Source organism: Alexandromys fortis, unplaced genomic scaffold (genome assembly GCF_014885135.2).
Source record: "Alexandromys fortis isolate MF-2015 unplaced genomic scaffold, M_Fortis_MF-2015_v1.1 scaffold_17, whole genome shotgun sequence".
In the NCBI taxonomy this organism is placed as follows: domain Eukaryota; kingdom Metazoa; phylum Chordata; class Mammalia; order Rodentia; family Cricetidae; genus Alexandromys; species Alexandromys fortis.
The window spans coordinates 14,692,969-14,708,549 of record NW_026067896.1 but is presented as its reverse complement, the minus strand read 5'-3'; the positions used below and the strand labels follow the sequence as shown (position 1 = coordinate 14,708,549).

At 44.2% G+C, this 15,581-nt stretch overlaps 1 protein-coding gene across 4 annotated transcripts in view; it reads right to left on the bottom strand.

Annotated features, from left to right (window-relative positions):
- Positions 1-15,581, bottom strand: part of Arhgap26 (Rho GTPase activating protein 26) — a 1,368,274-nt gene that overhangs the window by 403,584 nt on the left and 949,109 nt on the right. For 3 of the 4 annotated variants that reach the window (XM_050161399.1, XM_050161390.1, XM_050161416.1), the window contains one exon: positions 11,988-12,108. The gene's annotated coding sequence lies outside the window, so the exon portion shown is untranslated. Of the gene's footprint in view, positions 1-11,987; positions 12,109-13,360; positions 13,564-15,581 lie in introns of all 4 variants that reach the window. The other variant, XM_050161408.1, reaches the window with a different exon arrangement.

Sequence of the window (15,581 nt, the reverse complement as noted above, 5' to 3'; positions counted from 1 at the left end):
TGATCTCCTTTCTCCCTTTTACCATCTTTCTCTTGTCTAATACATATAAAAGGAGTCATCTTTTGTGGGCCTGTCAAGCTCTGGAGAACTGAACTTTAATCACTATACATTCAGCAAACCTTTAATTGTCCATTACACACCAGGCAATACGCTAAGTAATGGCGAACGAGGCAGGCAAAAATCCCTTCTTTCATTCAGATCAGACCCTTGCGAGGGCAGAAAAGAGACCTCAACAAATATGTGCAAACAAATGAATAAGAGTGAACTGTCAGAGGATGAGAAGGGCTGTAGTGACAATACAAGGGGTAGCGTATTTCAGAGGCTGGGGACCTACGGTGACAAAGTGGTCAGAGAAGGCAGCCCTTGATCTAATTCAAAGAATTAGACTCGAGTCAGTGTCCCAGAAGGGCCAGCATGTGCAGCATGGACAGAGGTCCTGAACATAGAGCAAGCAGAGGCTAGCAAGCTGCAACCCAGAGGATAAATCCAATCCCTGTTTCCCACTCCCCTCCTCCCCATCTTCCCCCCTATCCCTCTCCTCCTCTGAAGGTGAGGAGTAGAGAAGTAATAGCAGTGGTAAATGTAGTATGGTGTGTGTGTGTGTGTGTGTGTGTGTGTGTGTGTGTGCTTGTTCGTACAGATGTTTGCACATGTGTACAGGAATGCATTCAGGTACATGTTTGTGAGAGTGCAGGCCAGAGGTAAATGTCAGGGCTCTTTCTTTGATCACTCTCTACCTTTAATTTTGGAGACAGGATCTGTCACTGAACTGGCTGGCTGGCTGGCCAATGAGATTCAAGGATCTGCCCATCTCTTCCCCTCCTCCCTTTTCCCCACCCCCATCCCCAGTACTATGGTCACAGAGTTTTCTTTCTTTTTTTTTAATTGATTTTTATTGAACTCTACATTTTTTTTCTGCTCCCCTCCTATCCTCTTCCCTCCCCTTCAACCCTCTCCCAAGGTCCCCATGCTCCCAATTTACTCAGGAGATCTTGTTTTCTACTTCCCACGTAGATTAGATCCATGTATGTCTCTCTTAGGGTCCTCATTGTTGTCTAGGTTCTCTGGGATTGTGATTTGTAGGCTGGGTGTTTTTTTTTTTGTGTTTCTTTTCTTTTCTTTTTTTTTTTTGCTTTATGTTTAAAACTCACTTATAAGTGAATATATATGATAATTGTCTTTCTGGGTCTGGGTTACCTCATTCAAAATGTTTTCTAGCTCCATCCATTCGTCCATTTGCCTGCAAATTTCAAGATGTCGTTATTTCTTTCTGCTGTGTAGTACTCCATTGTGTAAATGTACCACATTTTCCTTATCCATTTTTGGTTGAGGTGCATTTAGGTTGTTTCCAGGTTCTAGCTATGACAAACAACGCTGCTATGAACATAGTTGAGCACATGTCCTTGTGGCACAATTGAGCATCCTTTGGATATATACTCAAAAGTGGTATTTCTGGGTCTTGAGGAAAGTTGTTTCCTAATTTTCTGAGAAATAGCCACACTGACATCCAAAGGGGCTGTACCAGCAATGGAGGAGTGTTCCTTTTACCCCACATCCTCTCCAGCATAAGTTGTCAATCGGTGTTTTTGAACTTATTCTTACAGGTATAAGATGGAATCTCAGAGTTATTTTGATTTGCATTTCTCTGACGACTAAGGATTTTGAGCATTTCCTTAAGTGTCTTTCAGTCATTTTAGATTCCTCTGTTGAGAGTTCTCTGTTTAGGACCATACTCCATTTTTTTTATTGGATTGTTTGTTCTTTTGATGACCAATTTCTTGAGTTCATTGTATATTTTGGAGATCAGACCTCTGTCTGATGTAGGGTTGGTGAAAATCTTTTCCCATTCTGTAGGCTGTCATTTTGTCTTGTTGACCATGTCCTCTGCTTTACAGAAGCTTTTCAGTTTCAGGTGGTCCCGTTTATTAACTGTTTCAGTGTCTGTGCTACTGGGGTTATATTTAGGAAGTGGTCTCCTACAGGCATCGAGTTTTCTATATGGGTTCTGAGGATCTGAACTCAAGGCCACCACCGTGGCAAGCACTCCGCCCACGAAGCCATCTCTCCCAGCCTGATGTCTTTATTCGCCTATGTCATGAGCTAAGAATGGATTTTATATTTTTAAGTAACTACACATCAAAAACAATAACTGACATGAAAAGTTATTTTCCGTGATGCATGAAAGGTATGTGGAGTTCAAGTTTCAGTGACCATAAGTAAGTTTTACTGGACCATAGCCACGTTCACTCACTGATGTACTTCCCATGGTTGACGAGCTTTCAACTCTTGGCTGGGTTGAGTAGCAGCTGTAACTGTATGTGCCTGTAGCAGAAACTTCACAGACTCCTGTGTTGAAGGGACAGCAACACATCCCTCTTGAGGAAACACTGAATTTATTTTAATTATGTGCATTCCCTTTGCATTTAAAGAGTAGAAACTTTGTGTCTCAGTGGCTTAAGTAATATAAAATATTACTTAACTAAAATAAAGCTAAGAGGAGCCATTTTTTTTACCCTTATAAAGAAAACATTTAATCAGGGTGGCTCAATCAGAGCTCCTCAAGTTCAGTCCATTATCATCATTGTGGGGAGCATGATGTTCAGGATGATGTGGTACTGGTTGTATCTTGATATGCAGGCCACAGGAAGTTGACTGACATGCTTGGCAGTTTCCAGAACAGAGGGAACATCCAAGTCCATCCCCAGTGACACACTTCTTTTTAACAAGATCATACCCATTCCAACAAAGCCACACTTCCTAAAAATTCCCTATGACATTATAGGGGCCAATAACATTCAAACTACCACACTGCCACAATCAGGTCCTTTTTCATACTGGTGACTCCAGCTGCTGATTTCCTACCATTTCCTGCTGCAGTGTACTCAATAAACTATTCTTTCTCCTCTGGTCTGAAGGCAGAAACCATGTCCCACATGCAAATCCTTCTCCTAGGACTGTAATGGATAGTTGACTATATGATTGAAACAGTTAAGTTTAAAAGTCCTAGGTTGCACAGTCATTTAGTTAGGAATTTTAGAGGTTTAATCAAGAGGACAGCAAGGTCACTGACTTGGAAAGCAACAAATTGAGATCTAGGCCACCTATGTCACATTAGAGAGCTTGTGTCAGAAATATTTTTCTAGAAGGCTGGAAGTGCCGTTGTTCTCGAATAGGTCTTTCCAGTGAGAAATAATTCCACACACTTAAGGGATTAATAAAGAAAAATCTCTGTAATGATAGCGTGCATCCATCTCTGGCAAATGCTCAAAGAGGAGAGAGACTAGACCAAATTTTGCATTCCACATATGGTGTCATTCTTAACTTTCTTTTAAAACAAAGAAAACCAGCCTACAAATCACAATCCCAGAGAACCTAGACAACAATGAGGACCCTAAGAGAGACCATACATAGGTCTAATCTACATGGGAAGTAGAAAAAGACAAGATCTCCTGAGTAAATTGGGAGCATGGGGACCATAAGAGAGGGTTGGAGGGGGAGGGGAGAGGCAGGGAGGAGAGCAGAAAAAAAATGCAAAGTTCAATAAAAATCAATAAAAATAAAAGAAACTTACTTGGAATGAGACAGAGCTTATGCAAGACTTCCCTGCCCCAGATTTTATCCTCTCTTTCTTCTACTTTTCCTATTTTTCTCACCTTCTGGCACCTCCAACTCAGGACAGTAAAGTATGACCGGCTGTTTCACGCCACTGATGTACTTAGGACATAATTATGAGAATGTCTTTGCTGTGTTAGTCTTCCATTTGACTAACTGCCTAGACTTGCAGTTTTCTGTCACTATTTAAATTCTTCAAAGAGGAGCCATTTTGAATATAAAAACAAGTCCATTGGCCCTCGAACACCTATTAGTGACCTCAGTCAATGCTATGCGGAAGAGAAGAATCACCCAGCTGCGCTCTGTTTGGTTTACTGTCCCAGAGAATTGTGAAATACAGTACAGATGATGTTGCTTTTGTTATTGCATTTTGTGATAACTGCTTCACAATGATATATAACCAGAACAAACAACTTTAGATAAACAAATAGCTTTTCTGGTTGTCTGACTGAAAGGACTGTCGCAAAATGACTACAATAGTTCAATGAACACATTCAAATCCAGTAATGTCCAGAGAAATAGGAAAGATTAGTCCCAGGAGAGGGAAAATGTAAGCTAAATGGAACTACCCACCTCCCTTGAGCCACTGGAGAAGGGAAAGACCTCTGATTATAATCTTATTCCAGAGAGAGCAGATGAGTTGATATTGGGTGTTGTGCTCAAACCTTTCTTCCCACCATTCTTCATTCACTCACTAACCTAGAATATTTTAGGTTGACTCACATGAATATCTACTCTTTACAAGTCAAAAATAGTCAAATAATTTTAATTTCCAATTGCTAACTGTTTTATTCAGGTATCTTTGCTGGAATAGACACAACAACCAAAAGCAACTCAGGGAGGAAAGGGTTTCTATCACCCTACAACTCTCAGGCCACACTTCACCACTGGAGGAAGTTAGGTAAGGAACCTGAGGCAGGAATCTGGAGGCAGGGACTGCAGCAGAGACCCAGAGGAAGGCTTCTCACTAGCTTGCTCCTTATGACTTGCTCAGCCCGGTTTCTCTGCTCTTCTTTTCTCAAGCCCTAAAGGGCAAAGACCACCCAGCATAAGCCGGACCGCTAAAACATTTCTACACTAAGCCCAAATCATTCCTCTAAAACTACTGCATCTGACTTTTGGTTCTGCAATGTTCTTTCTCCATCGGATTCTTTGACGCTTTGATACAGTGGGTTTCTGAGTTGTCTGCACACAAACTCAGAAAAGAAGGGATTAAAAATACAGATGACCTTGGGGCTGGAAACTTGGTTTGGTGGTTAAGAGAACTTGCTATGTAAACATGAGTACCTGGGGTCTAATCCCTTGTACCCACATCAAAATTGAACATGTCTGCCTGTGCATGTAACCCCAATACTAGGTGGAACACTGGGGAGAGAAAAGAGACATTAAAAACAGGTAGGTACTGAAAGCTCGCTGGCCCATGCTGGCTGTTGTTGTAGTTCATAGATGCCATAGCAGGGTAGAACTCTGGGTTGCTTCCCTCCCTTGACAGCTTGCATAGCACCTGCATGATGTGGGAGTGATTTCTTATTAATAAAGAAACTGCCTAGGCCCATTTGCACTTGATAGGCCAACCCTTAGGTGGGTGGAAAAACAGAACAGAATTCTGGGAGAAAGAAGCTTAGTCGAGGAGTCGCCATGATTCTCCAGCTCCCGACAGACGCAGGTTAAGATCCTCCCTGGTAAGCCAGCTCATGGGCTACATAGAATATTAGAAATGGGTTAGAACAATATGTAAGAGCTAGCGAATAAGAAACTGAAACTAGCCGGGCCAGGCAGTGTTTGAAAGAATACAGTTTCCGTGTAATTATTTCGGGCATAAGCTAGCCATGCGGGCGGCCGGGTGCCGGGGACGCAGCCCTGCCGCTCCTAATTCAACACCTGCAGCAAATATGCAAGCTAGTCCTCAAGGAGGAAGCTTTCAGTCAGATCTAGCTCGGTCTTTCTTGAGCTCTGCGTCTGAAGTGCATGGCATCTTCAAAATTGGGACTTACCTAAAACTTCCGGGGAGCCAACCAAGGGCAACAGATGTAGCCTCTATTGTTTTGGGGGGCTCTTGGACTCCTCTGACCAACAACTGGAAATAGGGTTTGCATGCTTGGCACTGGGGTTTTTGTTAGATAGTCCATGGCTCTTGGGGAGTAGCTCCCTTGTTTTAACAAGTGCCACAGATAATCCTAATCTTCCAGATTGCTAACCCATTGCTTTGGCAAACTAGAAATAAAATAATATTTTTTAAACCTCCCATGTGGCTGTATCAGAAGGTTTTGTTTCTGGACTAGCTCAGTGGTAGAGTTCTTGTCTAACACATACAACCCTGGGTGCAATGCAATTTACAACAAGGAGGGAGAAGAGAGAGAATGAGGGAAAGGGAGAAGGAGAGGAAGAAGAGAGAGAGAGAGAGAGAGAGAGAGAGAGAGAGAGAGAGAGAGAGAGAGAGAGAGAGAGAGAGAGAGAGAGNACTAAGACTTCATTTTTGCCGCTAACTGTGCCTCCTGGGACAAACCACTCTCATTCAGTCCCCAGTGACCCCTGCATTAGCTCTCTGACCCAGAGGCTCTCTGTAAAGTAACTCTTCCCACTATCTCATCCTACTGGTGGCTACACCTCAGTTGCCTTTGTAAACCATCCCTCTCCACTATCAGAAGCCTGGTGGGACCATCAGTCGAAGAGCTCTGCTGCCTCCAGCTTAGCCAATCAGATTCTCTCACTCACAGGAAATTAAATTTGAGAGTCTGTTCCTTTCTGCTCTCCAATCTGCCCTGCGCTTTTTGAAACCTGGGTTTATTGTTTTGTTTTGTTTCTCTCTCTCTTTTTACCCAGCTTTCCCTTGGGATCCATAAGCAACCCGCAACATTCTAGTGAACCCTTTGTTTTGCTGAAGTGAGCCAGTCTGTTCAACTTCGCAGAGAACCCAGAGTCTCGGCAAACCAAGATCTCCGATAGAGTGTTCTATATGAGAATGATACCATAGTTCTCATTCTTATAAAGCCACTGTGAATGGCCCTTTTGTGACGGTCAGGACCGTGCCATGGAAGATCAAGAGCATATTTTAATAAGGGCGTCTTTGTTCCAGTAGTTCTAGGAAATGAAAATTCTTCGGTAGGATAAATGGTTACTTGCCGTCTTGCCGAGGTATCTTAAACTGAAACAGGCTTTGGCTAAAACATTTTCTAAACAAGGACTATTATTTTGGACCTCAAGAAAAGAAAGGAAAGAAAAAAAGTTTGGGCTCGGTTTAAAACACTCCCTACCCCTCAACTCCACTTACCCTTTACACATGAATTTAGGAAAACTGCAAGTATTTCTAAGAGGATGGGGAATTGTATTCAGATCTAGGGAGGAAACAGCTCTGCTATCTGATGTCCTCTCTTAGCAGCCACTGTTTGGGTCCTCCCTCATCTCTCTGTGGCAGTTAGCACTGTCTGTTCTCTGTTGACACTTCTCCTGCTTCCAGCAAGCAGCTCCTGTGAACCAGGCAGCAAACTTAGCTTTTGCCTACATCACCTCATTTAACCCCTACTATGCCCTTTAATGTCAATGCTATTGTCCCCGTTTTACAGAAAGGAAAGGGGAACCTTGGTGAGGTTAAATATCAAGGCTGATAAACCACTGGGTCACTTAATCTGTGTCTTCATCGTTTGGTCTCAAACCCAGGACAAATGGCTAACTGAGGTGCCTATGTAACAAATCAAAGCAGACCCCACTGCCAGGCTCTTCCAGCAACCCTCAGTCCCTACCTGTTACAGGGTATGTACAGCAAACCCTACCCCCTACACTAAACTTCTCCAACTCAGGGGCTGAGCTGACCTTCCCTATATAATCCAGCCATTTTGGTTACCTGGTCCTTTGGTCTACTCTTTACTGTCCTGGTTCTCCCCTCTCTCTTCCCCGCTCTCTTCACAAGGCCCAGTCCAGGGTTATGTTCACTCTTCAGCCTCCTAGATGGCTCTGCTTCTGGCTATGCCCCCTTTTATCTATGATAAACTTTCTCCTCCACCATACCTAGGAGCAGTCATGTCCTCCCTTTTTCTTTCCTCTTTGCATTCACTCGTTTTCCCCAGGTCGTCCTTACACAATGCCCCTTTGCCTTAAGTTGAAAGCATGCCCAGTCCAAGGCCAACACTGTAGAGTGTTAAGTGAGACATCCTATCTCAAATAAAACAGAAACTCAGCTTACCACCCATATCTTGCTTTGTCTGACTAGACTCTAAGTCTTCCATAGGATTGCCAAGATAGACCCAGTACAGGGAAGGTACTCAAAAGATGCTCGTGGAATCAGTGAATAGCCTGTAGGGCCCTTAGACTGACCAATCATCAAAAGTAAGGAGAATATATAAGGAATCCCTTCCTGGGGCTGGGGAATAGCTCAGGGTAGTGTTTGTCCAACAGGTGTGAGGTGTGATCCTAACACCAAAGAGAAGGAAAGGAGAAGAGAAAGGGAAGGGAAAAAGAGGAAAGAGAAAAGAAGAGAAGAGAAAAGAGAAGAGAAGAGAGGAGAGGAGAGGAGAGGAGAGGAGAGGAGAGGAGAGGAGAGGAGAGGAGAGAAGAGAAGAGAAGAGAAGAGAAGAGAAGAGAAGAGAAGAGAAGAGAAGAGAAGAGAAGAGAAGAGAAGAGAAGAGAAGGGAATCTTGGGAAATGAAAACCCTTTGCCAGCCCATTAAAACCAGCCAACTTTGAAGTGGGGCTAAGCCATCAAACAGGAACCCCAGGAAACCCCAGGAGCTCTGCTCTATCTTCTGCCACAGCCATGCTTTGGCCTGAATTAATAAGGAGCAGAAGCTTCCAGCATTCTCCTGCGGTCAGTATAAAGAAGTCTGGGGTAGCAGCCATGCCTTTCCCAGGGCAGTTTAGCTTTCAAAGAGCTCGATTCCAGACAGCAGGCTCTCCCCCTCCACCAGGACAGGGAGCATCGTGCTGCTCTATCGCTTTCAGAACTGGAGCTCAGCCTTGATTGATAAGAGAGCCACTCTATTCATTTTGCCCCGAACAGGCACTTCCCACCTGCTCAAGCCCCCCACCAGCTCCAGGGGCTCCCCCAGTACTCAGCTCCTTCACTCCCTGTTGGCTTTGGCCTTACCCTGGACCAGACAGTGAACTTGGGCAGAACACAGGCGTTCTTAAAGCCACAGGGCCTTGTTGGGATGTGATCGTGCAGATGTCATGCCTAAAGCAGTGCCAGGTATGTGACTAGGAGGCAGAAAATGTTGGTTCCTTTGCTGGCTTTGTTCACACATTTTACGCTTAACAGTGAGAAGCCCGGTATCTTCTTGTCATCTGAAGGACTCCTCCAACTAACTAGCTAACTTTGTCAACTTAGAAATTGTTATAAAGGGTTACACTCGTGACAGTCTATTCTGGTCACCCTTGGGAAAAGGTTCTATGTACTTTAAATCTATGATCATTTATTGCATTATATTTGGCATGTGGGTATATACATGTTGGAATGTGTGCAGATGCATGTGTGTACTGATGTGTGTGTACAAGTATGCACAGGTATGTAGGTGTGTGTGTACAAGTATGCATGTTCTGAAGGTGTGTGTGTATGTGTGTGTATGTGTATACATATGTTGGTTTGAGGATGTGTTCTAGTTTCATTTCTGTTGCTGTGATAAAATTCCTAACCAAAAGCAACATGGGGGGGAAAAGGTTTTATGTGGCCTAAAACTCTAGATTACAGCCCACTATTGAAAGGAAGCCAGTGCAGAAACTTGAAGCAGGTCATATTATATCCACAGTCAAGAGCAGAGAGACCAGGAATTAAGGCCAACAACTGACAAATGGGACCTCATAAACTATAAAGCTTCTTTAAACAAAACACAAAGAAAAGGGAATTTATCCATGCAGCCTAATTCCTTTCATATCGCTTTCTCCTTATGCAGTTTAGGAGACCCCCTGCCTATGGAATGGTACCACCCATAGTGGGCTGTGTCTTCCCACAACAATTAACAGTCAAGACAATCCCCAGGAGCTATGCCCACAGACAAACTTGATCTAGGAAATCCCTCGATTTACTCTCTCCTCTCAAGTGATGCTAATCTTTATAGGCTTCTTCCTCAATCACTCTCCACTTTCACTGTTTTTCAACCACAGCAGGGTCTCTAACTGAACACAGAGCTTGAGTAGTCTAACTAGCTGGATCACCCCTGTCTCTACCTCCTTGTGCTGGTATTACAGGCAGGCTGTCACACCTACCTGGTGTTTTAAAATATGGGTGCTAAGAGCCCAGACTACAGTTCCCACACTAGCATAGCCAGCTCTTTATCCACTGAGCTCTCTCCCTGCCTCTCTTAATCTCCTATTCTTACAAAGATTACTCTGATCATTTATCAAAGGAAACCAGCATCAACTGTGTGACTGCCCAAACTTTCTGTATCTATTTTAAGATTCAATAGAAGGCATGAGACAGGTTTGATTTTGAACAAAGTGAGAAGATTAAACACTACTCTGTCCTTTTTCAGTCCTGGAGGTCAAACCCATGGTGGCACACATACTATGCAACTGCTCCAGCACAGAGATCCAGCCTCAGCCCCCCTCCTTGCCTAAAAGCTACTCTCTGTAAGCATTTCCAGTGCCTCTTCTGTCTCCTTTTCACTAGATCACTAGTCAGTGTTCTGCGGTTTCAACCAGGAAATTTCAAAGATTCAAGGCACATTGGCTATAGGCAGGCCACTTTGAACCAAAAATAAAATTAAAAAAAAACCTTTCTTTTTTTAGAAAAGGCCTAGCAATGTTATCCAAGCTAGCCTCAAACTTAGGTTCCTACTGCTTCAGCCTCTTAAGTAGCTGTGATTTCAGTCATATATCATCTTAGCTGAGCTATGATGGGAAAAACATTAATACTAATATGTGTTGGCCATCTTTGTATCACTATAACAAAATGCCTGGAACACTAACCTATTAGGGAAAAGATTTATTTTAGCACATGTTTTTGGGAGTTCTGGTCCATGAATGATTGAATTCATTGCTTTTTAAGTCTCTAGGGTGGGTACTAGATAGCAATGGTGGGGAACCATGGCAGAGCAAATGGTTTATCTTATGGCCAAGAAGCAAAACAGAGGCTGCGTGGTGGTGCATGCTTTATATCCCAGCACTCAGGGAGGCAGAGACAAGTAGATAGATCTCTGTGAGTTCAAGGCCAGCCTGGTCTACAGGGTAAGTTCCAGGACAGCCAGAGTTAAACAGAGAAACCCTGTTTCTGAAGAAGGAGGAGGAGGAGGAAGGGATGCTGTGTCCTTTGTTGGCATCTACCCATAGCCTGACCTGAGTATATCCCACAAGGCCCCACCTCTCCTAATAACATCACCTTAGTTACTTTGCTTGCTTCTGTGGCCAAATACCTGACGAAAAGTGACTTAAGAGAGGAAGGCTTTATCTTGGTTCATGGTTTGGGGTACTGAATACCATGGTGGGGAAGGCACGGTGGCATCAGCACTCAAGGATGTGACAACGGAGGCTTCTTGCTTGCTCATATCTCAGAAGAGCAGGAATCAGAGACAAATGCTGGTGCTCGCATGGCTTTCTACTTTACCCCCTTAATTTAGCCTGGGTCTCCAGCCTACGGGGTGGTGCCACCCACTGAGGGTAGGTTTTCCCTTCTCTGTAAGTCTTCTCTGGAAACATCTTCACAGACACACATAGAGGTGTGTTTCCCAAAGATTTATTTTTTTTAAACTCAAATTGGCAATAAAAATTTACCACCACCCCAACTATAAAAAGTGACAAGAGAATTTTCCTAAGGTTAATTGGCTACAGGACCTGTTTGAGCTATTGGAAAGCAAGCATTGCTTTATAAGAATTAGAATGTAATTGTCATTGTCACCCTCCTCTCTACCAGTGACAGCTGACGTTGATCTGAACACGCAGTGTGAGAAAAATAACTTTCTGCTGTGTCAAGCCGCTGGTATTTTAGGGTCCTCATTTCTGCACACTGTCTATTCTGTCCTGACGCATACAGCAAAGATGTTAGTGTCGTGTGCATGGATAACAGACACTCATATTGTACCAGGCCTAAGACCTCTCAACTTAGTCTACAACTACCTTGCAGAAGCTCAACGTTTAGTGAGTGAAGGAAGTCCTGAATTATAGTCAATAGCAACACAGCTTTAACTGGCTAGCAGAAAGACTGAAGTGAGGTGTGTTCTCTATGCAATGACGGGAGGGAAACAAGCCTCCTAAATCTACATCCTCGGCTGGCTTTCCTAATCTGTCAGCAGACAACATCCCTGACAGCTGGAGAGACCCCACAACAGATCTGTCCCTCATTTGGGCACTTCCAAAGTAAGATGCAAAGTGGGGACCACTCCCAAACTGAGAACACTTGGAAATGTCATTTATCCAAAGTGGCCTCACTCACGGGAGTATATTATCTGTACCTCAAGAATCCGTGGAGAAAGGGCTCCAAGTCTATGCCAATCATCTTCACATCATGTATGCGTGCCAAGGCAGCCTCTTCACAAAGGAATGAGTTGTCTTCTAAATATTTTCCTCTTGTAGCTAAGATGGAAAATATTATTAATTAAAATTCTCATCGGAAATAAAAATAAAGATCATATATCAAGAACCGACTATTTGGCACTATGAGCCAGAAGTCTACATAAGTCATTTTATTTCATCCTCAGCATAAATGAACTACACAATGTACTGGAGCTCTTCAGGGAAGCAGAACCAATAAGATGGGTGGGTGGAAACACACATGCATATGAAAAGGTATCAGAAATTGGCACATGCATTTAGGAAGATGAGAACGCCTATGGTATACAGCCTGTAAGCTGCAGACCCAGGAAGGCAGTGAGTTCAGAGGTCTGAGGAATAGGGTGGCTGATGGTATGCCTCCCAGCCTCAGTCCAGTGTCTGAAGGCAAGAGAGGACGGAGGCCCTAGATCCAGTAGACAGCTCTACATCCTTCCTCTTGTTTTATCTGTAACCTCACTGTTGTCCACTGTGGTAGTTAGTCATGCTTGTCAACACAATAGGATTTAGAACTACCCAGGAGATGAGCCTCTGGGCACACCTGTGAGCGGTACTCTAGATTAGCTCACCCTCTGGGCACGCCCACAAGGGATTTTTGTGGTTTTATTAATTGAAATAAGAAGCAGGTGACACCTTCTGGTGGTGACCCAGATATAAGCCTTCTGACAAGGACTAAAAGCCAGGATTGCTCCCGAAACGCCTCAGGCCATCACTGCTGAGGCATCCAGCCTGAGGACTGAGCAGATACTGGCTTCTGAGCCTCTCCAGGATGAAGACAGTACTTGTTGGACTGCCCAGGCTATGTCATACAGTCCCCCTTCCAATATATGTATTCTGTTCCTCTAGAGAGTCCCTACTAACACACCCACCTATGTAGGGAAGGGAAGAGCCTCCTTATTCTTTCTACCCATGTACAGCTAGCTTCTTCTGGAAATATCCTTAGAGACACAGCCAGGGGTAACATTTTAACAGCAATCTGGGCTAGTTTATCCAAGTTGTGTTGACACATACATTAACCATCACAGAAAGAACTATTACCTTCTTACAGAGGAAGAGAAAGAAGAGGGGGAGGAGGAGGAGGAGGAGGAGGAGGAGGAGGAGGAGGAGGAGGAGGAAGAGGAAGAAGAAGAAGAAGGAGAAGGAGAAGGAAAGAAGAAAAGTTGAATAGGATCAAANGAGGAGAAGGAGAAGGAGAAAGTTGAATAGGATCAAATGCCAAAGTTCAGCCAGCCTAGAAGCTGAAGCTGGGAGAATTATGTAAACCCAGAATCTTTACCCTTACTCCCCCTTCTGGCCGCAGCATCATATCCCAATCCCACACCCAAGTCGTAAATTCCGAAGAGTTCCATTCTCTTCATTTTATTGCCAGTGACCCGATGACATCATTTCTGGTCCGACACCAATTCTACTCCAGCCTGTTCCCCAGGAGAGCCAGGCACTCAGCACCTGCTACTTCTTCCTGTCTCAGCAGTGAAGATCCTGGGAAACAAACCCAAGAAAATCAGCAAAAGAAAGTGATCCAAGAAGAAAACAGCCCTCGGGAGAGAAGACATTTTCTTTCTTAGAAAATTTTGAGTGATTAATTAGCATCTGTGGAAGAGAAAGCTGGTCCGGGCCTGCGGTGGAAATCAACACTGTGAGACCAAGGCAGGGTGCTATCAAAGGCCACGGTCAGGAAACAAAGGACGGGAAACAGGATTTCTTTTTTCCAATGTCCAGAACAAAGCTGACGAGAAGTTTGGCAGGATAAAGGGCCACCATTTCATATTTCCAGTGGAAAAAGCACTTAGTGCTCAGACTGAAGATATGTGGGAAGAGGTGAGTCATGAGAAAGGTACGACATAATATTCTCTTTCTGAGAATTATAATTTGACTCTAATCCTCATGAACTACTCTAGAGAAAGCCAGGAAGAGCAGAATCGGTGAACGTTGTTTATTATGGGATGCTAATACTGAGGAACTTCGCTCTCACCCGTCTTTCTCTCCTTCCTATACTGCTGTTCTCTCTCACTGAATGCCTCTTCCACTCTTCTTGGGTTTTGTTCTTTGTTGTATTGCTTTTGGGAGCAGGGTCTTACCATGCAGCCTATGCTGGCCTCCGGCTGTCTATGCAGCACACTCTGGCCTTGAACTCATAATTTCCCTCCCTTGGCTTCCCTAGCACAAGAATTGCAGGTGTGCGCCACACACCCATATATTGTAATATTTGTCCACTTTTCTCTTTCTATTGCTCCTGCCATAGGTTACCCTCTAGGTTTATCTGGAAATTGCTTCCTCAGAGGCACGTTCCTCAGCTTCGGTATGTGGCCGTTATCTATCCAGTATCAACCCTCTTCTCTTTATAATTAAGATTATTCCAGTTAAGTTGTAAGTGTGGAAGCTTCCAGAACATATTACTTTCCCTAGCCTCTCCTATAGCTATAATCAAAATGGTTGTATAAGGAAGGACAGCTGTGGGGATAGAAGCCCAACCCACAGGTTGAGAACTTCTTCATACAGCCTACCTGGTGCCAGGGAGAGTAGAGGGCATGATGTAACTTTATTAGGTCTCAAGCCTGGGACAAATGGCTATGGTGCCAACTTAACATAGTAAAACTAACCTGGTCACCAGGTTCTCCCAACATCCCTCAGTTTTCTACCTGTTACAGAGTCCTCCTGGCTGGCATACCCTGCCCTCTACCCTAAACTTACTTCTCCAGCCCAGTGGCTGGGCTTCTATCCCCACAGCTGTCCTTCCTTATACAACCATTTTGATTACCTGGTCCTTTTGTCTACTCTCTTTTGAGCTATCTTGTTCCCCTCTCTCCCATCTCCCTTTCCCCGCCCTCCCTCTCCTCACACAGCCCAGCTCAGGGCCATGACCACTCTAGGCTTTCCCAGATGTTCCGCCTCCGGCTATGTTCTCCCATGTGTCTATAATAAATTTTCTCCTCTATCACACCTAGGAGCAGCATGTCCTTTCCTTTTTCTTTTTCCCCCTTCACTTCCCTTACCTGTAGCTGCAGGACTACACACCTTCCTCCCAGACGCAGGCCACTGTGTTTGCTCTCTTCCATCAAAAGGCAGCCCCGGCTCTTGTCACGCTGCAGAGCAATCTAATACTGTATCACAGCCTGAGGAGGCGAGCTCCCACAGCTGCTCCAGGGTAGTAAAAAGAAATGTCTCCAGATAGCAAGGGCTTAAGAAAAATTCTTATCTATCTGAGGGTTAGTTTCCTCTTTGAGGGGAAAAGAAGGAAACACACGTTTTCTGGTGGTAACTTTCTCTGTTCCTTTATCTGAAGAATGCTCTCTGAGAATCTGTCTCCACACAGCCACAGCTCTCCATCTCATTTACACAGCTCTCTCCCCACACAATACTTTACATGCTTTCTTCACACTCTCTCACACAGGTCTTTACATGGTTCCTTCTACATAGCAGCAGCCCTTTCACACAGCTCTCTCTCTCTCTCTCTCTCTCTCTCTCTCTCTCTCTCTCTCTCTCTCTCTCTCTCTCTC